Genomic DNA, 25,150 nt, shown 5'->3' with positions numbered 1-25,150 from the left:
AAATCATGACTATAGTAAATCCTCGCAGGTGCCACCAATGAGTATTTTGAGTATCTTTGGGTGAAGGGCCCAGTGAGGGACTGCTTTTACCCACATCCATGTTATTTGACTCTCAAATGATTATTAGGCAAAAATTTCCAGAAGTTTTGGAACAAGACTGAGTGTTGCAGTTTCCTAAATGCACAAGGAGAAAAAGTGTAATTTGTTCTTGAAAAACTTAAATGGATATAGATATACATGTTTATAAATCTCTTTACGTTTATTATAATTTAGGCATCATTGGTCCTAATTAGAAACTTGATTTGGTTTAAATCATATTTGTTGTGCCACAAAGTGTATTACTCCTAGAAGAAATTGTCTTTGATTTGCCCTCTGTTTATTATGGAAATAGACGGTAGTTCAAGAGCTTCATGAATTAATCATAGGGATGTTCTTAGAAATCCTTTCCCTACAATGTAAAATCAGACACTGTATACAAAAGAGTTATGATTAGCTGTTTTTCTCCTTGTGTGGACAGTCTCATAGTCTAATCAGTGCTGAGAAGAGAAAATTATTTTTTTTTCTATTGGACAACTGGATGGGTGCCTGGCTTAGAATGAGAAGACCAGGTGTTGTTTCTGGCACACTCATGTGGTGTCTTGCTCACATCATTTATCTTCTCTGACTCTCTAAACTCTTATTTATAAAATGAAGGTGATAATTTTGCCTCATAGAAGGATTGTAAGGATTACATTCTTTAAATCCTCTGTAATTGTAACGGACTATGCGAATGATTGATTGCTACTATTTTTACTGCAATTTATAAAGGGTGTACAAGTTATAAAATATGTGGTGCTTCATATATCTTACTTTGTTTGCTTTTCCAAACAATTCAGTTGAATAGTGTTCTTGTTATCAATTGCTACAAAGTAAACCATCCCACATGAGTAGCTGAAGTCTTTGCACAGTTTTGTGCATCAGGATTTTGACAAGTTTTGGCTGGGAGGTGTGTCTCTGACCCACTGTGGTCTCAGCTGAAGCATCTAGGAACAGAGGATCCACTTCCAATATGGCTTCTTCACTCTCGGGTCTGGTGTCTCAGTGCCCCTTAGCTTCTCTCTCTCTCTTTCCACCTGGCATCACATCCTTTAGAGCCTCTCCATGTGGCTTTGACTTCTCACAGCATGGTTATCTCACAGTTGTCCCTCTTACGTGGTGTCTGGCTTCCAAGAGAGAGGAGCTGTCAAACCCAGTTAAGGGCTGTGCCTAGAACTGGCAAAGCATCATCTCCACTGTATTCTGCTGGTCAAAGCCCTCAAAAGGATTGCACAGGTGCAAAGGAGAGGAAAAACAGACTCTATCCCTTGATAGGGTAATGACCAGGCCAACTGCATTTTGAATCAGATCTGACCCATTGTCTTCTTCTGTTTATGTTTTTTAAATATGCATTTAATAAGTGAACATAGCTTCTTACATGACACATAAATACATATTATACACACAAAACATTATATGCAAAGGCAGCTATTACCTTAACATCTAGAAATATCCATTCACTTGACATTTGCTCTTGCTTTCATTACATAGACAACTGATAGCTGTATCACCACTCTCAGGTGTGGAAAGTGTATAGAATGACAAGGTGAAATATTTATTTTGGCTAAGCTACTCTAAGTCTGAGGAGTAATAGAAGTTTGATTTGTCTAAAGCAGCCTGGTGATGAAAATATTTTAAGACATGGGTACTATGGAAGCAGCTACCTCCTCTGCATAAGACTAGTCATCCTTTTCAGAAGTTTGAAGTGTGGAAATACATTTATGGTATATATGATATACCAATGTGGGTGATATGACCACTTTATTCCTTAGAATAATTGACTAACTAGAATACCACATTCCTTCATTACATCAGAAAAGAGGATTTTTTTCCATGAGTTTTCCTGTTAATGCTCACAGCTGTAATAGCATGAGCTCCACAATGAGTTTAGTATCCATGACAAGATCTCACTGTGGCTGTCCTTCAAATTTTTTTTTTAAGATTTTATTTATTTATTTGTCAGAGAGAGAGAGGGAGAGGGCACAAGCAGGAGAAGTTGCAGGCAGAGGGAGAAGCAGGCTCCCCACTGAGGAGCCCAATGCCAGGACCCTGGGATCATGACCTGAGCCGAAGGCAGACGCTTAACCAACTGAACCACCCAGGCGTCCCCATCCTTCAATATTCTTAAGTAGACATTGAGGAAGGATTTGTTCTCTCTCTCTCTCTCTCTCTCTCTGTGTGTGTGTGTGTGTGTGTGTGTGTGTGTTTTACCACATCCTTTTCCATCCATTCTGGGGAAATTTCAGTATCAATTTTCCTTTGCTATCCTTAGTTTTACCTTCTTGATGTCCTTTTCTCTAGCTTTCTTCTCTCATCTTCGGCTAACTCCCTTCCTGATAGGATCTGATCATTCAGTACAGTAAAATATAACTGGGAAAGATTCATATCATATGACAGTGTCAGGACCTTGAACTCTTTTATGGGGCCCCCTTTGTCTTTCTGTCTACATTCCCATTCACTCCTATGCTGTGAAATCTGATTTATATGGGGGTGGGGGGGCCCACAACCTCAAATGCCTGTAAGTAATTTACAGTAAATATAGATGAGTAAGATGTATAATGCAAGCTGGATACAAATACAACAGAGTCTTCAGGGTTATATTTTTTCCCTCCCATTTGGTTCAGACATGAGTAAATAGAAATATTTTCTACTCTAAGAAAAAGTTTCATCAATGGCAACTGATACTCAGACTCACTGTGGAAGAGACAATAGGGAACAGGAGAGTGTGGAAAACAGAAGGACAAAAGCTCTATAGAAGAGGGAGAGGCTTAACTCAGCTTCGGGTCACTGGAGACATATGAGAATCCAGAACTGTTATTACCAGATCTCATTTTATGTAAATTCTCTTGATTTTTAAATGGTGATAACTATTTAAAAACAAAATACAATTCTGTAAAGGTCAAGAAAATGTATCTGTGGGCCAGGTGTTGGCCACTAGTTTATAAATCTATTCTTGGCTCTTGGCTCTTGGCTCGTCTCTTTCTCTTGGGCTCTAGATTCATACCCAGCTACTCCTATGACATCTTTTATCAAATATCTAAAATCTATCATGCATTAACATATCCAAATCAGAGCTCTTACTATTTGTCCTTCAAATTTTCCTATCTTAGGAAAACACACAATTATCAGCTTAGCAATCTACCTTAATCATCTTCTTTCTATTCTTCCTTATAACGCAGTTCATCAACAAGTTATGTCATTTCTAATCTCCAAAATATGACTAGAACACATTGACTTCTCCCCATCTTTGCTACCACTTTCTTAATCTTTGCTTATTTTCACATTCCTGGACAGCACAATAGCCTTCAAATTGGTCTCTCTGCTTCTATCCTTCCCCCCTTTTTAATCTATACTCTATCAGCACTGGAGAAAAATCAGATGACAACAACAATAAGAACAACATAATTCCTCCACTAAAATCTTTCAATGACTTCCCATTGCAGTTGGAATAAAAGCCGTATTTTTTTTCCATGTCCTACTTCTTTATAACACCCCATGTCACTCATTATTCTTGGGCCATATTAGTCTTCCCAATGTCATCGAAGAGGACTAGCTCTTATCCATCGCAGGATCAGAGTGTTTGCTTTTCTTCTGGTGCTTTGAATAGTTGGCTCCTTCTCAATTTCACGTCTCAGCTCAAATATCTCCTCAGGGACATTTCCTGACCATCTTATTTACAGTAGCCCCCTCTACTCAATTTCTCCATATCACATCAACTAATTTACCTTCTTCATTAATACACTACTATTATCTTATAGTTTTATGTATTTTTTCAGTAGCTATCAGTTCCCCACCGAAATGTATACTCTATGAAGGCAGAGATCTTACCTGTCTTGTTTGTTTTAGTAGCCACAGTACCTAGCCTGGCTCTTCCCAGTTAAATATTTGAGGAGATAAATGGCTTGAATACCTGTAGAGACTCATTTAGCATGAAGACCTCACCATTATACAAAAAGTCTCAATTTCTTAACATGTCCTATATTACCTGGACCTACCTACATTCATCACTACAATCAGCACCTACTTTCCTAACTCTCTGTGAATCAGCCACATAATTCCTCATTTATTATTGTCATAGGTGCTGTTTCTTCTGTCCAAAATTATCTTTCAACCCCTATTCCTTTTAGCTAGCTAATTCTTCCTCTGTTTGTCCCCAAATCTCAACTGAATGTTGTTTCACAGTAAAGATTCCCCTGCCTGCCTCACATCCCACCACCTGATCTTTACATAGTTTTCCCCCAAAAATATGCTTTCATGTACTTCTCATTTGTATCCCTTATCCCAATTGTAATCATCCTATTTTCTTATTATTTGTTTACCACCTGTAAGGAACAAGTCTGTCTGACTTACTGCAACGTCAATAGCTTCTTACAAACCTCCTAGAGCAGAGTTGCAACTAAATAAATATTCCTTGACAAACATTTGTCAATGAGTGGCAAATGAAAATACAGAACTGGCTTTTCTGCTGTCCCTATTCCCTTAGGGTACAAATTAATTAAACATTAACAGAAATTAATTAACTTTTTACCCTAAATTACTAAATCAGGGCCTTCATTCCCTAAAAAGTCATCCTCCAGGGGCGCCTGGGTGGCTCAGTCATTAAGCCTCTGCCTTTGGCTCAGGTCATGATCCTAGGGTCCTGGGGTTGAGCCCCGCATTGGGCTCCCTGCTCAGCGGAAAGCCTGCTTATCCCTCTCCCACTCCCCCTGCTTGTGTTCCCTCTCTCACTGTCTCTCTCTCTCGGTGTCAAATAAATAAATAAAAATCTTTAAAAAAAAGTCATCCTCCATTATTTTGGGGAAATCTTGAGGGATTTGCATGTCTGCTCATGAGCCATCCTGTCAGCCTCCAAGAAATCTGCTATTTTCTCTCCTCCACCCTGACCCACAGCTCTAGTAATAATGTTTGCCGTCAGAGGAGCTGTGGGAAGGTATCTGGACGCTGCTCCAAGCTTTCAGCAAGGTAGACTTCCATTTGTTACCTTTTGGCACTGCTGCCAGTCTCTGCCACCCTCTGTGCTGCTGCGTCTCTGGAAATGTGAAGTGTTTAAAGACATTCTCTGTGCACCCACTCCATTGAGTTATATCCAGAAAAGAGAAAGGGGTCCTCATTCTCTCTTGAATTACACCTTGTAACAATAATAACATCTTGTACTCCAGTGCTCTGCAGATTTTTTCGAGAAGACTATGTTCTATTACTCATTTATTTATGCTTTTTAAAGAATAGAGGTGGCCACCTCTCTTAGGGTTCAGGCACAGATCCGTGAAGCCCCGACAAGATACAAATTCAGTGCTCGTTCCCTGATTTTCTCAGAATCACTCTACCCTTCTGATAATTGAGGCTTTGGCATGGTTCAAACACATCTCTCACCCAGGAGGGTCTTCTTACATCACTTACACACATAAATACCAGGAGAATATGTCCATGCATTTCGCAGACTTTGGAATACAATTGAAGATTCTCACACTCATCTTCAAATTTTGTTTCAGTAAAAAAACAAACATAGAAGCCAGGTAGATTTGGGACCTGTTTTGAGGTCTAATGGAAAATGCTTTGCAATTGCAAGCAAGCAAAAATAATTTTTTACCCACCTGTCTAGGTTCTTGACTGAGACTGCCTTGTAATAAAAGGAAGATTAACAGGAGAAAAATAAGCAGAAATCTAATGACATGCATACCTCCTGTATACGTGGTCGGTACCCAGGAAAGCTGAGTAACTCCCGGAAATGGCCCAAGCTGCCATCTCAAATAACACCTCCAGCTAAAGACAAAGATGTTGGGATGGGAAGGAGGCCAGTTATGTGGGAGGTTACTAGGAAAAGCACAGTAAACAAGGGTAAGGTTTTTATGCAGATTTAAGTCCATGCCTTCACCATTGATAATAGAGTCAGCCTTCTCTTCCCGGTACAGAGAGGCAGACAACTTTAGGAATGGAGATTTTTTTCTTGTGAATGTAAATGTCTCTTACAAAAGTGTAACTTCTCAGTTTTCAGAGGTTTTCTTATGTCTGTTGTTTCTTAAAAATAATCAGCCAAAGGGGCACCTGGGTGGCTTTTTCAGTTGAGACTCGGACACTTGGTTTCAGCTCAGGTTATGATCTCATGGGTGGTGGGATCAAGATCCCTTTGGCTCTGCATCAGCAGGGTTTCTGCTTGAAAATTCTCTCCCTCTGCCCCTCCCCCTGCTCAAGCACGTACCCCCCCCCAAAATAAATAAGTAAATCTTTAAAAAAAGTAGTCATCCTAAAATAATCCTTATGCCAAACGGGCATATTTTGAGGTGACAAATTCTGCTCCCCTTTACAATATAGCATGATGAACCACCCCATATCATTATGTATTGTGACACTGTACAAAGGCAAAATAATTAATATGGTTTCAGCATCACCGAGCCCTTAAAGGGCCTAGATTTCAGATATATTTATAGCAGATCCATCATAATATTCAGGGATCCTAGCCAAAGCCTCCTTCCTTCTCTCTTTTCCCATACCATCACTGATGATTGCAAAGAATGCCATATGCTTATAAAAGGGAAAAATGCTGATGTGAGACCAAAGACAAGGAAAGGTATGGAGCCTGTTCTTTTGCAGGGAATGTTTTTTCAATGTGTAGTGACTAAACTTTTCCACAGAAAAAAATTTCCACTCAGATAAATCTGCCATACTTTATGACCAAATGCAAAACAGGATGATAGACACTGAGCAGCCTAGAGACGGCCTGACCTGCCTTTTACTGCCTTCCAGGAGCCAATTTGAGCTCTGAGCAGTGAAATGCATCAGTGCTTGAGAAATACAGAAACACCAGGTGAGAATTCAGAAGAGGTCTGTTATTAAAATGCAAGAGTTGGAACAAAATAGAAATTTTACTCTTAGAAAATTAGTAGAGACAGAACAACCTGAGAGAGCAAAGGTTTAAATCAAGAGGAATAAAAATAATTAAGAGAATCAAAAATAGACTGAAGAGCCATTTCTTAGGCCATGCTTGTAAAGAGAGATCATCGAGAAAGATGAATATGGCTAGAAACAAAAAGCATGAGAGCGAGCAACTCACTGTAGCACAGATTGCATATATATTACTTTTAAAATATTTAAATATATTGCAAGATTTATGAATGTGTCCACATCACGATTGAAACTGTATGCTTTGTAATGTCTTTGTTGACTTACCACATACATGAAGTGATGGGAGCTAATACTTCATGCCAGTGATGAGGGGGTTATAAGGAAGTATTATTCACAGTAGGTGTCTATGTATTGAGATGTACTCATTCTGATTCTTGTAATTAAATCAAACTCCCACCAGGGGGAGTAAGGGAATAAATCTCAAAGCCCTGAGTCCAGGCACCTTTCCAACTGAAGGTACCCTGGATTCTACAGGGAACTGCTCAGTACTTTCTTTCTTTCTTTTTTTTTTCCTGGTGAATCATTTGCAGCCTGCATTTCACTGTGGGAAGTTTCTTTCAGATTTATTTTCTCTGGTATTTCAGCTGCTTTTTTTAGTTGTAAATCCATGCTGTGGTTGAGCAGTAAAGCAATATTCCGGCAAACTCCAGCAGGAAAATATTTTCCTACAGGATTTCTAAAACCTTGTATAATCAGTTACAACAGAGCCTTCCCCAGTGCCTTGCCAAAGGTAGCACTCTGGTAACTGAGCCTGGGGACTGGAAGAGGGGATAAAATTAGATGGGGAGGGGACCTGATGCTTAGAGAGGCTCAGGGAACGGCTTAATGACTCAGAATGATGAACTGGGGAAGCAGGCAGGTCAGCACAATAGATGCAATTAGCGAATGCGATTAGCATCAGCATATAAATCCCTCCCCCTTGACATTCTCCTTTGTATTGCCAAGGCAACCCAGACAGCCTCCTCCTTTCCCACCTCCTCCATTCCAGCAACCCCAGTCTCCCTCCCCTTCTCACTAACTGCCTCTGCCCTTGGAGTTGATGTTAAACAGAGTGCACCTGTATTAACATGTGTCTGAGGATGGAGAAACAAAAACACGGGAGGGGAGAGTGAGGACCTAGGCTTTGCTGTTGAGAATTTTTGCTGTTGGTTCACACTCTTTTCAGGATGTAGCCTGGGCCATTTGGGGGATATTTTATTCCTGTTTGTGATCAACAGGATCCGCATCAGCTGCATGAAACATACCTCTCTTTTCACCTCAACATAGGAGTTTGCAGATGGAGAGATGTGCACCCAATCTCTTCACTGTGTGCTCTAAGTGTACCTTTTGCACATTTAAATCTGTTATTAGAGCTAATTTGTTGTAAGATAAGCAAATGTTTCAATTTCATTTCATGGTCACTGGTAGCCAGAAATTGTGAAGAGCAAGGTAACAGTTCAGGAAAACATATTTGTAACATCCGAGAAGTGGTATTAAAGGAAGAAGGTGGGCACTTTAATGCTCTGATTTAAACGTTTTTGCTTCTTATTACATTAGGCGATTATATAATACTTTTAAAAATACAAAACTGACCCCCCCCAATTTTTTAAAGTTATTTGAAGATGAAGATATCCTGATCAGTTGAAAAAAAATAAGATACAGAACTTAAATGAAACAAATATCTCCAGTAAAAGCAAAACTTTTACTGAACGCTCTCTGTGTGCCAGGCAGTATTCTAAGCACTCATTTGATTCTCACAACAACCCTAGGATGTAAGTATTTTTATCTCATTTTTTTTTCAGATGAGGGAACTGAGGAATACAGACAACTTGGCCAAGATTGCTTAGCACTAGAAACGACCATGCTATACTGCCTTTCATTTTCCAAAATTATCTGGTGGTATGATTTGTTTATGACAAAAGAGAGAAAGAACAAAGGAAAGGAAGGCAACTTGATAACACTGAACATAATTAACCTTCATGTCAACTTGACTTTGGTCTAGTAAAGAATCTTATGGATTTTGAAGTCAGCTAGAAATACGTGCATATCTAGGCTTCACCATTCGGTATCTGGCAGGCTAGCATCTCAGCCTGGTATTGACGTGTAAAATGGACCTACTGAGAGCTACCGCTCTTCCAACCTGCCCACTTTCCTTTAGGTTGTCATCCCACCCACCCCGTAGCCCCTACCAAACCTCCCTCCAGATTTTAATACTTCCTTCCTTCCTGATAGAGAAGGAAGGACTTGATAAACTCATGAAGATAACAGTTAAGTTGCACAATGCCTTTCCTAGGGGTATTGACAACTTAAAAAAGGAAAACAGAGAGGGAGGCAAACCTTAAGAGAAACTGAACTCTAGGAAACAAACTGAGGGTTGCGGGAGGGGATGGGGTAACTGAGTGATGGGCATTAAGGAGGGCATGTGATGTGATGAGCACTGGGTGTTGTATGCACTGATGAATCACTAAATTCTACCGTTGAAACTCATAATACACTATATATATATGTTAACAAAATTGAATTTATATAAAGAATTTTAAAAAATAAAATTAATAAAAACTAAAAAGAATAGAAAAGGACCCAACTAGAAATGAACATGTTTACACCAAAGGCACAGTTTCCTGATGTAATATTATGGGGGGGAGATTTTTACTACAATACCCTGATTTGTACTGTCATTTGCATTTTCCACCTAAGCCTTAAGTGTACTTTTCTCCACATTGGTCACAGATTCAGTACCTACAGATATGTAGAAACGGGGGGAGGCTTTGTAAAATACTTCACATGCCTGCAACGCCTCCGCAGAAATGTGCCAAGTCTTGGCTAACATGGGCAATACAGCCCCAAATTAGGCCTCTCAAATTTTTCAACTGGTTTTCCCTCTAGACGCTGTTTAATCAGAAAAAATAAAAGACTGCTCATTTAATTTTTTTTCAGTTTTACTGAGATATAACTGACATAGTAACACGTGTACATTTAAGGTGTACAACATGTTGATTTGATACACTGATATATTATTAAAATGATTACAGCCACAGCAGTAGCCAACACCTCCTTCACATCACCTAATTACCATTTCTTTTACATAAAGAGAACATTTAAGACCTACTCTCTCCTACTTACTTTATAGTTCAAGCATATAATGCAATATTACTAACTATCATCACTATATTGTACTCTAGATCCCCAGAACTTATTCAGTTCATACCTGGAAGTTTGTACTCTTTGATCAACATCTCCCCTTTTTCCCCCACCCCAGCCCCTGGTAAGCACTATTCTAGTCTCTATTTCTATGAGTTCGGCTTTTTTAGATTCCACATGTAAGTGATATCACACAGTGTTCGTCTTTTCCTGTCTGACTTATTTCAGTCAGCATAATGCCCTCAAGGTCCATCCATATTATCACAAATGACAAGATATCTTTCTTTCTCATGACTGCATGATATTCTATTGTATATATATCACATCTGCTATATCCATTCATGTACCTTTCATTCATGTGTTGACACTCAGGTTGTTTCCATATCCTGGCTATTGTGAATAATGCTGCAAGGAACATGGGGGTGCATAAATCTCTTCGAGATCCCATTTTCATTTGCTTTGGATATATACCCAGCTGTGAGATCTCTGGATCATATGGAAGTTTTATTTTTTAATTTTTTGAGGAACCTCTATAGTGTTTTCAATAGCTGCTACACTAATTTACATTCCCATGCCAGTGCATAATGGTTCCTTTTTCTCCACATCTTTCCAAACACTTATTAATTCTAGTTTTTGTTTTTAAGTTTTATTTATTTAAGTAATCTCTGCACCCCACATCAGTCTTGAACTCATGACCCTGAGATCAAGAGTCGCATGCTCTTTTGACTGAGCCTGCCAGGTGCCCCTTATTTCTAGTCTTTTTGATGATAGTCATCCTAACAGGTGTGAGGTAATATCTCTTTGTAGTTTTGATTTGCATTTCCCTGGTAATTAGTGATGCTGAGTACCTTTTCATGTACCTATAGGATATTTGTATTCTTTAAAAAAAAATTCCTATTCAGTTCCTCTGCCTAGGAGGCAATCAAATTGTGTGTGTGTGTGTGTGTGTGTGTGTGTGTGTGTGTGTGTGTGTGTGTTGCTATTGAGTTCTATGAGTTCTTTATATATTTTGGATATTAACCCCTTATCAGATATTTGATTTGTAAATATCTTCTCCCATTCCATAAGTTGCCTTTCGCCCATTTAATTTTAGATAACATTCATGAATGCATTATTTAAATGGTTAATCTCACAGAAAAACCTGCTGCCCTTATTGCAGACTCGGGACTTGAGAGATAAACAACTATTGGTTCAGAATAGACCCATATCAATTCACGGTAGAATGCTTGCTTCCAGCCCACAAGAATCTGAAACTTTCATTGAGCAATATTCAGGCTACAACTTGTTAAACACTAGATTAAAAAAAAAAAAAAAAAAACAACCTCGGTAGTGCTTCTTGTTTAGAAAGTGAATGTGTTTATATATCCCAGCTGTTCTGTTGAGGCCATAGGGTTTGACAACTCCCTGAGAACAAATTTGGGGGAATGGAACCTTTGAATTTAGAAGAGAATCTCTCTCCCAACACACACACACACACACACACACACACACACACACACACACGTCTCTCTTTGGCTTGAATATTCAGGGAATATTGAAATTCCTAAAGGAAAGATTGCTCTGCTATTAGGAAACATCAGCAAAATGGGAGGGGCTGTGGCTAGAGGAGTCCTGTCAATGAGAATGACTTTGGCTTCACTTCAAAGAAATATCCAACTTAAAATGTCTCAAACAATTGATGATTTATTATTTCATCTTATGAGGAGCCTGGAGATCAGCCAGTCCCAGGGTGGGCTGAATCAGAGGATCAACAGTGTAATCAAGGATAGTTTCTCACTTTCATGGCTTTATCACTCCCTTCTGCCGACCTCACAACATGGGCTTACATCCTTGGGGTTTTGTCCTTTTGTGAATGCAATATGCTCCTGTACTCCCAAGAATCATATCTTCAAAGTACAACACCGTGTGTCCCAAAGCAGGGAGTTGTGTGTGGGGAAGAGAATGTAACCTCCTTGTATACCTCTTGAAGAGCCCAGAAATCTTCCCAGAGGTTACCTCAACCCACATGCCTCTAGCCTTCCATCAGCCATTCGTATTCCTGTTTCTGAATTAGTCACTGTCAAGGAGAATAGCAGTACCTTGATTGAAATAGATACACCCCTGGCTTGATCTGAGAAAACTACCCTCAGAGGAATTCCATAAGCAAGGAAGAAGTAGGGGAATGACAGCCAATGTCTAGGCAGGAACCACTGAACCAATTCAAGAGACAACCTAGGAAGCTAATTATAAATTATCTTTTTTTCTCTATCTCCTGTCTGTTAACCCTGGACCTTGAACGATGTCCTGACAACTTCATTTCATTTTGTTGTGGGCCTTCTAGGCAAGCTCTGGAGCCACAGCTGAGCCAGAGTGGTGAGGGGGAGAACAGCATAACCTGGAGCCAGCAATGTTTTGGCAGCCATACTTAGTAAGGTCCGCATGAGAGAGAAGAATGTGGGACCAGGAGTTGGGACTGTGAGATACATCTGCCCTCCCCCAAGTGCAGATTTTCTGCTGCAGTGTTCTAGGAGGACTCATTTGTTCACTCAACAAATTTTACCTGAGCCTCTAGCAAGTAATCAGTCATTTTTCTAGGTACTAAGGATATGTCATTGCACAAACGAAACAATATTTCACATCCACAGAGCTTATATTTTAGTTGAGCTGGTGGGGAAAGAAACACTAAAAATCAAAAGAAATAAGTAAATCATTTAGCACATTAAAAGTCATAGCCCTATGAAAAAATAAAGCAGGGAAGGGATAGGAAGGGCCAGAAAGTTACAGCCTTAAGCAGCGTGGTCAGGAGTAACCTCACTGAGAAATAATATTTGAGAAAAGACTTGAAAGAGGTGAGGGAGCAAGTCATGCAAATATGTTTGTGGGATGAGCTTTCCAGAGAAAAGGAACAAGTGCACAGACCCTGCAGTGTGAGGAAGCTGGTATCCAGGAAGGACTCCAGTGAGGCCAGAGTGGGGTGAGGGAGGGTAAGAGACAAAGTTAGATGGAAAGCTGGGGAACGGGAACTCAGAGGTCATGGCTGGGGTTTGAGTTTAGATTCAGAGAGATATGGAATCAGTGGAAGGTTGTCACCATTGTAGAGATCTGAACTGACATATCTTCTTTTGGAGAATGGACATAGGGAGGTAGGATGAGAAGCAGAGAGAGAACTAGAGTTGGGGCTTTGGCAATAAACAGATGAGCAACGATCACAGTTTGGATCAAGGTGGTAGAAAGAGGGGGTAACAAGGATGGATTCCACATAGACATATATATGTAGCCCCAAGGGAACCAGTGACAGGGTGAATGTGGCACTTGAAAGAAAGAGGAGCCAGAGATGAGGGCAGAGTATGGAGTGTTCTTTTGTTAAAAGAGAAAACAGCGTTTCCTTCTTTTTTGATTATGATTAGTCAGTACTTAACAGCACAGTGCTGCCTGCAGTGTCAAAAATGGGTTAAATATAGAGAAAGAAGTATTCTGTAATTTTTTAAGGGCCGTGGTTCTATAGTGATTGAGTTTTCTACTGCAAGATGGGGTGGGATTCTGCATTTTAATCTCTGCTCTGTTAGCATCTAATTTTGTTACCTTGGGCAAGTCACATCATCTTTCTAGATCTCATTCTGTTTCATGTGTAAAGGTAAAGTGGCTTTACCAAATTATCTGAGGTACATTTCAGATTCAACACTTTATAATTCTTCGTGTGTGTTATCTGATGAGGCAAACAGTTTGCTTTTTATATGTAATTCAGAGTAATATTAAACATGTCACACAGATTATCAAATGGCTTTCTGTCAAAATGAGCTTGAGAACCATTTTATTTCAGAAACAAAAGCAGGATTATTTTAAAGAATTACTAGTCCAAAAAAAAAAAATAATAATTACTAGTCCATAAATTTTAGACATTTCTAAAGGTCTGAATTTTGAGTCATAGAAATAAGATATCAATATTTACAAATAAGATAACATCAATAATGCGTTTTGTAAATTTATAATTGCAATGTTTGTTTTCCCCAAGGAAAGATACACCTGTTGGTCCTTTTTGACCTAATTGTAAACTACCAGGTAAAATCAAAGGCATCAGTTTTTTTTGTTTTGTTTTGTTTTACTATGTCTGAGTAAGAGTTAAAGAATACATCACATTAAATAAGTTAATCATTGGCAGATTCCCATTTGCATCATCCATTAACTTAGTTTTATAATATTATTATTTTTTTAATTATTGAAAGACTTAAATTTTCTGAATACAATGGATATATTATTCTGTGGTCAAAATCAGCCCTCAATTGCCGGGAATGGCCAGCAATTCCTGTACCGATGGATGAAAGATGACTCCAAACTTTGCTGTGAAAGAGAGGAGAAGGCAAGGGGGTCAACGCTCAGAGATGAAGACCCTTTGCTCATCTTTGCTCCCGCTTTTATTGGTCCTTCAGGATAATCACAAATCCTTATCACTGTGTCTCAAGCATGTGATGTGTGACAAAGGGTCTTACTGAAACTGGGAGGATTTATGGGAAAGATACGATATGCTAATCTGCCTGTGCTACTAAACATAGCCTAAGGGACAATGCACACATCTCTTAGATCACAGGGTAGCTGTTTGGGCTAAGAAAGCTTCAGAGAGGGAAACTCCCCACAGCATTCCTATGGCAGAGTGGTCACGTGGGCCTCAGCTTTCCAAAGGTCTACGCCCTTCTCCGAAACCCTCCCTCACTCCCAGCGGCCTCTGTGTTACATTTTAGCAAGCCAGGTATTATGGCTGATTTCATGGCTCTACATTAACCCCAACACTCAATGAATAATTTTTAAGTAGTAGTCTTTTTTTATCCTCCTACTTAAAGAATCTAGTCACATATTTGCCAAGAAACTACTTTTTATAAATTATTCTTATAGGTGAGCTATTTAAATGCTATTAATTCTTTCATCCAATCACTATATTTTTAATGGGCATATTACGTGTCAGGCATTATTTTACATGTTGAGGACAGAACTATAAACAAGGTCCCCAGGACTACAGAACTTTGCTTATGGTCTACTTCATATTTACCTTTTAGGTGTCAAATGGCCTAGCTTAGAAAAAACTAGGGTATAATCTTGTGTAAGGGTGTTTAGAAATACAATCCTTAGGCAAACATTGCCTCATATGCTTAAATCTAATTATTAAGTACTACTTCTCATTTGTCATTCTTTAACTGTTAGTAGTCTTTCCTTGGTCTGCTAAGTCACCTGAAATTTTTAATTAATTTTTCATAGGCAAATGGCTTTTCAGCTAGGACAATGGACCTTATTTGTGCATTTCAATAAACAGAGATACAATGGTTTGGAATAAAGAGATTGGATTGGGAATCAAAGCTCCAGCTCCAGCTCTATAATGTACTGTGGACTCAAGCAAGATGTTTGATTTGTCTGAGCTGAGGGCTCATTTGTAAAATGGAGCCTATGAGTGGGTGCCTTTTGAGGTTTTCTTAGGGCTCTGGTGAAATAGAGGATCGTTTTATTCTAAATTCTATCATGCTGAAGTCTAAAACACTAATTGTTAGTTTTAAAAATAGCAACCAAATTTGTTGTAGACATATAACATTATACATACACATTAAAGAGGGTAAAAAGATACATAGCTTCTAATTAACTTGAAAATTTTAACCATCACATTACTTTATTCATCAAACGTATCAGGTGAGAGAAGTCCTAAAAATGCATCAATTCATTTCTGTTTTCTTCAACTTGGTGCTGGCAAATCAGAACAGCACACTCAAAACAGAGTATGACAGAAAAGAAAATGTGTTTAGCTCTGTTTATCTCAAAAAGGATAAGCAAGGATAATTCATTTTAAAATGAGAGTTTTATGTATCCCAAACAACACAAATGACTGATGAGCACATTTTTTTTTCTCATTTCTAGGATTATTACACCCTTCAGAAATTTACTAAAGGTGACGAAGGTGTTCAACAGGTACTATTGATTACCTGATCAATGAGATAATAAAATAAAGTACCCACTGGAGATTTTAAAGTCTCAATAGAGAATGGAAAATGACCAACACTAACCAAAAGTCTGTTCCTACAGATAAGTTAAAATGGTCTTTTAACCTCCCACAATCAATTTAAAGACTCTAATGGGCAGAGCATAAATAATGGCTATGCCCAGTGTAGAATGAAGCATAGGTTAACTACTAAGTGCATATCACTCATCTCAAGCAGAACAAGCCATCATTTCTAGATGAATGTTAGCCTCATATTTTACTCTCTATGTCTCCGATAACATCCTATTCCAGTGGCTTGCTAAGGAAAATATTTTCTTTTAAAATATATACTTTAAATATTTGCAGGGAAGCATTTTATCTTTACTTATTTAGCATTCCTTGTAAATGGCTATAAGACTTCAAAATGATATCACAGAAACTGACGTCTGAAGAAAGAAAAAAATATATAAATATGATGGAGTACATTATTAACTAACATTTCTTCTTAAAGAATTTGGTGTCTGGTCACATGATCCACATCAGAAAATAATTCACCAAACTCCCATGTTTGCCTGATAAAGTACATAGCCTTTATGGATCTGGGAATTGCAGCAGGAAATAGACTAACATACATCAACGTTAGGTGACATTCAAAAATTGAACAGAGGAAAAACAAAAACAGATAAAAATATCATAAATGGTTGACTTACATTATGTTCTATCACCCTTTAAATAAATTAATCACATAGTAACAGTCTCATATATAAAACAAATGCACTTGGGGAAAGTTCAGCTCATAACTTGGTATGTGATGCATGTCTCATAAACACCTCTAAAGCTTTTCCTTCTTTCATACCATAGCAATCGAATATTCAATGGAAATAATTTAATAGCTGTGCTGGACTTGGTGCACCATTTGTCTCATGTAGCTTCCATCAATTTTGAGTAAGAAAAAGAGCAAAATTAGAACTAAATTGTTATGCCATTAACAAAATAATAGATAAGAACTCCCCCCAGATATGGTGAAATAACAAAGACATGAGCAACTCCGTATGGAACACATTCATCTCCAGCACACAAAAGCCTAGGTCAATATTTCAAAGAGTAAATACTCACAAAAAAAGTGAGGTCAAAATAGTTGTCAAAATGCAGCACAATCATCTACATGCACAAAGGTAGGGAGATGATCATTTTAAGAAAATCTTAATAATTGGATTTAATAACACAGATTCATTAAAATTTCTTTCCTAAATACATCTTAAATTAGTTTTACTTTGTTTTCTCAAAGGTTAAAGAGAAGATAAGTAGATAATATGTCCTACCAGAAGTAGATAAAATTGTAAATTCACCGTAATGGATGCTGAGGTACACTGATCCCCTGTTAGGACCAACATATCAGTTTTTCCCATGCCTCAGAGTGTTGTCTGGCTCACAGCTAAGACCCTCCCCAAGAATTGCTTTCTGACAAAGGGAGCTATCTCTCCACTGACTGGTCAAGGTGGGAAAGGGTGCAGAGGTGAACCCATCTGCCTTAATTTGGGAAATCTCTGAAGGGGAACACCAACTCCAGAGCTCCCAAGGGATCAACTAAATCTTCTGTGTAGATTCTATTATAGTTCACCTTCTCCCTCTGCTCAGTCATGCCTACTTCCTTAACTTTCAGGTGTTGTTCTGAAGAGCTCTACCAAATAAACCACATTCATGCAAAGGTCAGTCTTAGAGTCTCCCTCTGAGGGAAACTAACCTTGGCATTGGCCTCCTCCTTAATTAATTACATTTTGAAACTGCATACACTATAACAGGAAATTGGACATACTCTGCATTTTATTATTACCCTACTGTCATTTTATTAAAATATGTTGCTTATTTGTTTCAAAAATTCTTATAATGCTCTCCTCTTTTTCCTCTCCTGTATTCTTCATCAAATTCTGATCACATCAAGAATACAAGACATTGAATTTTTCTTTTCTAGATGAATGGTTTAATAAGGACAGAAAAATTTGAAAGGTCATTGAATCCAGTTTTAGTTATAGTTTCAAAAGCCAATAGACTATGAACATTCTATTCAGTCCTCCAAATTAGCATTAGTCATCTCTATTTGAGACATCCCTGTCTGACAGTTCATTCAGATTTATATTCCCAGACTTGGGCTACTCTATAAATGAAGTTTAAAAGAAATAAACCAGGAGTTATATCAGGAACACTGCCAAATTTCTATTAGGTGCAGTGCATTTAAAAAAAAATTAAATACACTAATAAAATAATTACCCACTACTTACTGATGCTTACTACCTGCTCTGTATCACATTACGTACTTTTCATACCTTATCTATAAACCTCACAATATACTACAAGACAGGTATTATGACTATTACACAAGGAAAAAGAAATTGGTTGAGAGTCATGATTATGAGGTTCATGAAGTTCATGATTATTAAGTAACTAGGCCAAGACCACATATTTAATTAGTGGTAGTCTTGAAGCCCATTGGCCAAAGGCTGCCAGGGACACACCTGGCAACAACATACAATGTCAAGTTTATTTAGCTTGGTGTAGTAAAGGAAAACACTCCACAGGCAAGCCTTAGGAGTTTCTTAAACTGAAGAAGTTATGACTGGCTTTTATAGGGTATTAGGGCTTTGTTAAATAGTTTTAAGGTGCAGAAACAGAGTATCAGTTAAGACTGGTAGGTTGATAGAAGAAGATACATGCTGATTCCTTACGGGCCCTTAGTAGAAATATTTTACCCAAGGAGAAATGTTTCTTGTCATTTTCATTGATACATATGTCTATTATTGTGATTTATGACTTAATACCTTTAAGATGGCCCATCAAGCATGTTCTCAATGGATTTTAACCCTATTGTCATGATGTGAAAGCCTCCAAGTATTTGGACCTGAGCCCCTTTTACCTATCTATCTTCCTACATTTAACCAAGGCAAAAATTCTAGAATATGGATGGATTAGAATGTTTTCTTTTCTCTTTTTTTAAGATTTTATAGAGCACAAGTGGAGGAAGGGGCAGAGGGAGAGGGAGAGAGAGAGGGAGAGAATCTCAGGCAAACTCCATGCTGAGCACGCAGGGCTTGATCTCACAACCCTGAGATCATGACTGGAGCCAAAATCAAGAGTCGGACGCTCAACAAACGGAGCCACCCAGTCGCCCCTAGAATGTTTTCTCTTACATTTGAAACTTCATTAAGAATAATTTATGTCTGTCTGTATAAGCCTCACCATCAGTTTTCTCTTTAACCAAATAAAAATGTACTTTTTTCCCCATTGTTTTTTTTCTTTTCAGGATTGGATATTGACTATAGTTAGATCTACTGACCACCATTTTGAAGAAAAAAAGTAAATTCAAGCATAGACAACAGAAAAAGCTTTGATATTAATTTTATTTGAGCAGTAGTTGTAGATGGTTCTAGCATCTTGAATCTAGCTGACTGACCACTTAGCTCTTTCCTAAAGAGGACAATCAAGTTGATCTGTTTTAGACCAACTGATTTTGAAATATGTATATACTGACAGATCTGCCCTTCTCAGTTTCTCCTAGACCTTGTGAAACAGAACATGAATGATTTTATATGCTCATTATAACATTACACAGTTTTGATTTACTGTGCAAGTGTGAGTTATTCATCTCCACAATTCATCACTGTAGCCACAGCAGAAGGATGGCTCAGGTGATATAAAGACACTCCATCCATTTCTGGAGTTGACTCTGTTCATGTGGCTTGACAAAGACTATTTTCAAACATATAAAGTAGCTATGCTAAAGTTTCTAGATTGCTTATTTAGCAGTTGTTCTGGTTACCTTACTGCTGCCTAACAACCCCCCCTAAAAGTTAGTGGCTTAAAAATAAAACCTACTTTAATATATCTTGTGATTTTAGGGTCAGAAATTCAGGCAGTGCTCAGTTGGGCAATCCTTCTGCTCTACAAGGAAATGATAAGGATCACTAGGTGGTATTTAGTTGGGGGCTGAGCTGAACTGGAAGATCTGAGGCTGCTTCACTCACACGTTTTGTGTTTTGACGGAGATTGCTGGAAGGCTGAACTCAGCTGGGCTTCGCTTCTTTTCTTTTTTTCATGTAGTCTCAGGGCCTCACCCTATGATCTCAATAGCAAGGTAATTGGACTACTTAGATGGAAGTTCAGGGCTCCCAAAGACCAAAGTGGAAGCCACCCATACTCTTAAAAGCTAAACCCCAAACTGGAATAGTTTCACTGATTCTAAACTCTATTGGTCAAAGTTGTCATAGGCCAGCCAAATTAAAAGGGCGGGCCGGGAACAGCCAACTCGTGATGGGAAGGGTGCCAAAACATTTGTGGTCATTTAATTTGCCATAGGAGAGTGAAAAGTTAGGTGATGCGTCTACCTACTGCTTATAACCTGATAGGACCTTACCCTACACAAGGAGAATCTGTTTACCGTCTTCTGAGCATATCAATCCTAAAGGAACTAGTGATACTTGAAACGCTATCATCCATCCTGATGCCCTCTAGTATTTTTTGCTAAAAATATTTTTTGGAGTGCTTGAGTGGCTCAGTCAGTTAAGTGTCTGACTCCTGATTTCAGTTCAGGTCATGATCTCAGGGTCATGAGATCAAGCCCCATGTCAGGCTCCATGTCCAGCATGGAGTCTGCTTGAGATTCTCTCTCTCTCCCTCTGCCCCTCCTCTGCTCCTCTTCTATAAATATAAATAAATAAATAAATAAATAAATAAATAAATAAATAAATAAATAAATAAAATAAACTTTTTAAAAACATATATACTTTTTTTACCTTATCATGGAAAAATATATCTTGTAAACAATTTGGAGGGCTCATATTCACCAATTCTCAAAACAACCAAGTTGAGTTACGACACAGACTGTTGGAACTAGTGGAAATGTCTGGGATAGTGACAGACCTAACTCTGCTTTAATTTTTGTAGATCAAGTAACCAACATATATTTTAGGAAAACTGTTTGAATTTTATTAAGATAACTTATATCAACCTCAATTTTGAAAATAAATTAGATTCTTGAATGAGAATCTAAAACAAGCAGTATTTTTCTGTTGAATATTATTTACTTAAACATAGTTCCAAATCGAGAATCCCCTTATTGACCCACTGTGCACATGTAAACAAAATGATATATGGAAGGTGACTAATCTAACTGACAGGTAAATACCATATGTTCTTATTTTCAATCAACAGTTTATTAATAAGGACATCAGTTTAAATGACCAACATCTTGAAAACCATAAATTAAGAGTTGCTAGTTTGTAAACATGTCATCAAGTTAAATTGTCAATTATAACTTGTAAAATTGGAATTGAATTCCAGCTAGAATAATTTTTATTTAAAGGCTATCATTTCCTTTTATTTTAATAAACCTATATTTTAATGAATTATCTATGTTGATTAGACACAAAAGTGCCATAGATTAATCTATTCAGCAAGTGAAATACTTTCCTATTTTCATAATTATTATAGGTCTACATACATGTTTGTAATACTGTATGCTTCCTACCCTATCTATGGTAAAATTCTCTCTTGCATGTGTTCTATAGTTATTCAATCTCCAGAAAAAGATTATGAGAGTAACATTTTCAACAACTTTTTTCAAGTTTAGACAAGTTATGTGTATGAGGTTTTTAAAATAAAATTATGTATATAGATTATCTTCTCTCATTTTATTTATGGATTAGAGTTTCTCTCAGTTCATTTATTTTCTCACATAAATGCTGTAAAAAAAAAAAAAAAGGTTTAAATTTCTGATGAATAGTCACACAAGTTCACCCATGAGTTTTACTACAATCTTTAGGTAGATGCTATACATACTCAAAAATTTATTTATTTGTATGTCTTTTACCAGTTAAATATGAAACAACTATATATCTGCCACTGTCTTAAAAGAAGTATATTGAATTTTAGTATTAGTATTTAATGAGATTTATATAATCCCTTCATTCATTGATAAACATTAATTGAGTTCCTACACTTGTCAGACTCTTCTAGGCATATAATGATGAACAAGTCCAACTTAACCCTCAGTGTCTTAAAGTTTTCAGGCAACAGACAATACAATAGTAAATAAATAAATAAATAAATAAATAAATAAATAAATAAATAAATAAAGAGGTCATCATCAGTGCCATAAGAATTTAAGCCAGGGAAAGAGAGAATAATGAGTACAGTGGGAAGGGCACTCTTTTAGCTCATGTGGTCAATCAAATCATTTATATAGAGGTAATATTTGACAGGTGCTAAAAAATGGGGAGAGTGGACCATGCATGATCCTGCCTGCTCCCCATCCTTCTATCTCTTCTTCCTTAACTGAATTGTTTTGTGGCACTAATGAATGTCATATATATTATATATACATATATATAATTGTTTTATTATCTGCTCCCTTAAGGATGGCAAAGGTGGTTAGGTCAGTTTTGCTCATCATTGTATCCCTAGAGGGAATATTATATCTAGTTTTACAGATGAGGCAGCAAAGGTCCTTCAGTGGTCAGGTGTCTTAACCAAAATCATACAATATAGTTAATAGGATGAGGAGGTAAGAAGAAGAAAATGAACATAAGCTGAATATTAATATGTACCAGACATCATGATTGGTACTTTATGTATATTAACTAATTTAATTTTTAAAGCAGCTGTAATAGGCTAAATACTGGCCCCCACAATATCCACATCCTAATCCTCAGAACTTATAAATGATACCTGATAACAAAAAGAGACTTTGTGGATGTAATTTAGCTAAAGATCTTGAGATGAGTCCAGGTGGGCCTGTGTAATCACAGGGGTTCTCATAAGAGGGCAATAGGATATCAGAGAGGAAGCAGATATGACATGGAAGTGGTGTGAGGATGAGGTGTGGTGTGAGCCAATGAATGCACATGGCCTCTAAAAGCTAAAAAAGGCGAGGAAATGGAAAATCCCCTATAACCTCTATAAGAAAGCAGTCTTGTCAACACCTTGACTTTAGCCCAGTGAAACTGATTTGAGACTTCTGGCCTCCGGAACTATAAGATACTAAATTTGTGTTGTTTTAGGCCACCAAATTTGTGGTAATTTGTTATAGCTTCCATAGGAAATTCATACAGCAGCCCAGCTGGGGAACTCAGGTAAGGGTTAGGTAGCTTGTTCAATATCATAACACCTATGTAACAGAAGGTTAAATGTTCTCTTCCTATACTCACAGCCAATATTCCAAAACTTATCATTAAAAGCAGAAATTGCTCCCATGTTTTAAATAAAATGTCAAATAGCTATAAGCAACTTTATTAATAGTTCTTAATAAAAGAAGGCAGGACAAGTTTCTGTTTTTGTTTTTGTTTTATTGTCGTATTTGTTTGGTTTGGCTTTGATGCGGAAATGTTTATTCATTACAGATTTTCACAAACTTGGCATCAAATATGATTCTTCCATATCAGAGGCCAACTTCTCCAGTGGTCCAGAATCCCTTTATTAATGAGATATCCAGTAGCATTCTTCAACCCAGAAATGCTGTGCTTCTCTCTGTGCCAGACGGACCTAACACTTCAAACAAGATAATCCTGCAATGATTGTCCAGCAGTCACAACACTAACTGAGGTACAAAACCATTGCAAAGCCTCATGCTTTAGGCTTGGAATGACTGAGTATTGGAGAAATAGCTGAAAATACCATAACAATAATTGTTAAGGGGCAGCTTAGCTGTTATCTCAGTGAAGATGTCCCCTCTCACACAAGATGGCCCACCAGTGCGGTCAGCCTCACAGGTCTTCCTTAGGTCATAAACCTCACCTGCTTAGGAATTCCATGATTTGGCTGGATGTGAGGAGCAGCAGAGCCGAGCCTAGCCAGAGCAGGAGGAGCTGACTGCCCAGAGCTGACCTGTGTTCTTCCTGCGTTCTCCACGGCCTCGTGCACTCATCCATCCAACAGTTTGTCATCCAACACTCTCTGTTTGGGAGACCTATTCCCAAGACCAAAGACCCTCCCCACTGTGAGGAGTCCATCAAGCAGACAAACAGCACCCAGTCCTCATGTCCAGAGGTAAGTGAGGCCATGACCATAGCCCAGGTGGTTTATATTTGATGTGTCATCCTGAGATCGAACTCTTTGTCTAAGATGAACTTGCCTCTCCTGTAAGTCTTCCTTGTTGCCTTTTTTTTTTCTTTTGGTGCTGAAACCCAGATTTGGTTGCTGTAATAAAATAGAAGGAGCTGTACCTTATGCTTCTTCGTATTTCACTTAACACAGGTCTTTTGTCACTCACACTCACATCTTATTCAGCCTAGATAAGCTCTAGAGGACTTTTTGAAAATAGGGAATTCATTGGGTTGTTGAGCTGTGAACTCAGAAGAGAGAACTAGGGCACAGAGCCTCTTTCCCTACCAAGGCAAGGTGATCTAAGAAAAGCATACAGAGACTGGCAGTACTTTTACAAGAGGTACATTGCTTCTCATACCATGAATGAATGCTTAAGAGCTGTAGAACCTCACAGTCTCATCTTGCAATTTCCCTTGGAGTAGAGCACAAGACAGTGCTTAATTGAGTCCCTGCAGGGTGGAGGCATTCATGAAGGCTTAGGGCTGTTTATTGCCAGCAGTCTTCTATGGGTGGAAGCATAGCTAGAAAGATCCACAACTGCAAAGAGACCTAAGGGGGTGAAGTAGCTTGCACTCCCACCATTGGATATGGCAAGGATTCATGGGCCAATAGATGCAGGACAGAGTAGCCCAGCTTAAGTCTTCTTTAATGTGCCCCACAGAAGAGGAAAGCCTGTAAGAAGAGTCTCCACAGCTTAACACCCACATTACAGTACTATGCATTGTGGAGATCTTCATCAGCCCACTGAAAGAATTCATACACATGCCCTAAGAGAGTACCCATATATGAATGTTGTTGTGCAAAGCCATCGAAGGCCATCCTAAAAAATAGAAGGGATGGTTTTTCACCTCCTCCACAATTCCCCCTTTCTCTCCTCACTCAAAGAGGAAGCAGGAAAAGAAGGAGAAGGAGAGTGAGGGAAAGTGAAAGAAAAGTCAAAATGTCCTTTCTCACAAGAAGCCTTTGAGCTATGGGTCAGTCGGGTTGTGGAGAAGAAAGAAGCTTTGAATGGAATTAGAGATTGGA

At 38.1% G+C, this 25,150-nt stretch overlaps 1 long non-coding RNA gene across 1 annotated transcript in view; it reads left to right on the top strand.

Annotated features, from left to right (window-relative positions):
- The window catches only part of LOC144379665 (uncharacterized), a 123,543-nt gene extending 99,482 nt beyond the window's left edge, over positions 1-24,061 (top strand). Inside the window, exon 3 of the long non-coding RNA XR_013442993.1 lies at positions 23,422-24,061. This is a non-coding gene — a long non-coding RNA (uncharacterized LOC144379665). The remainder of the gene's footprint in view (positions 1-23,421) is intronic.
- Positions 24,062-25,150: the final 1,089 nt, after the last annotated feature.

Source organism: Halichoerus grypus, chromosome 12, assembly GCF_964656455.1.
Source record: "Halichoerus grypus chromosome 12, mHalGry1.hap1.1, whole genome shotgun sequence".
Lineage (NCBI taxonomy): Eukaryota > Metazoa > Chordata > Mammalia > Carnivora > Phocidae > Halichoerus > Halichoerus grypus.
Note: the sequence above shows the minus strand (reverse complement) of the source record. Positions and strands in the feature narration are given on the sequence as shown.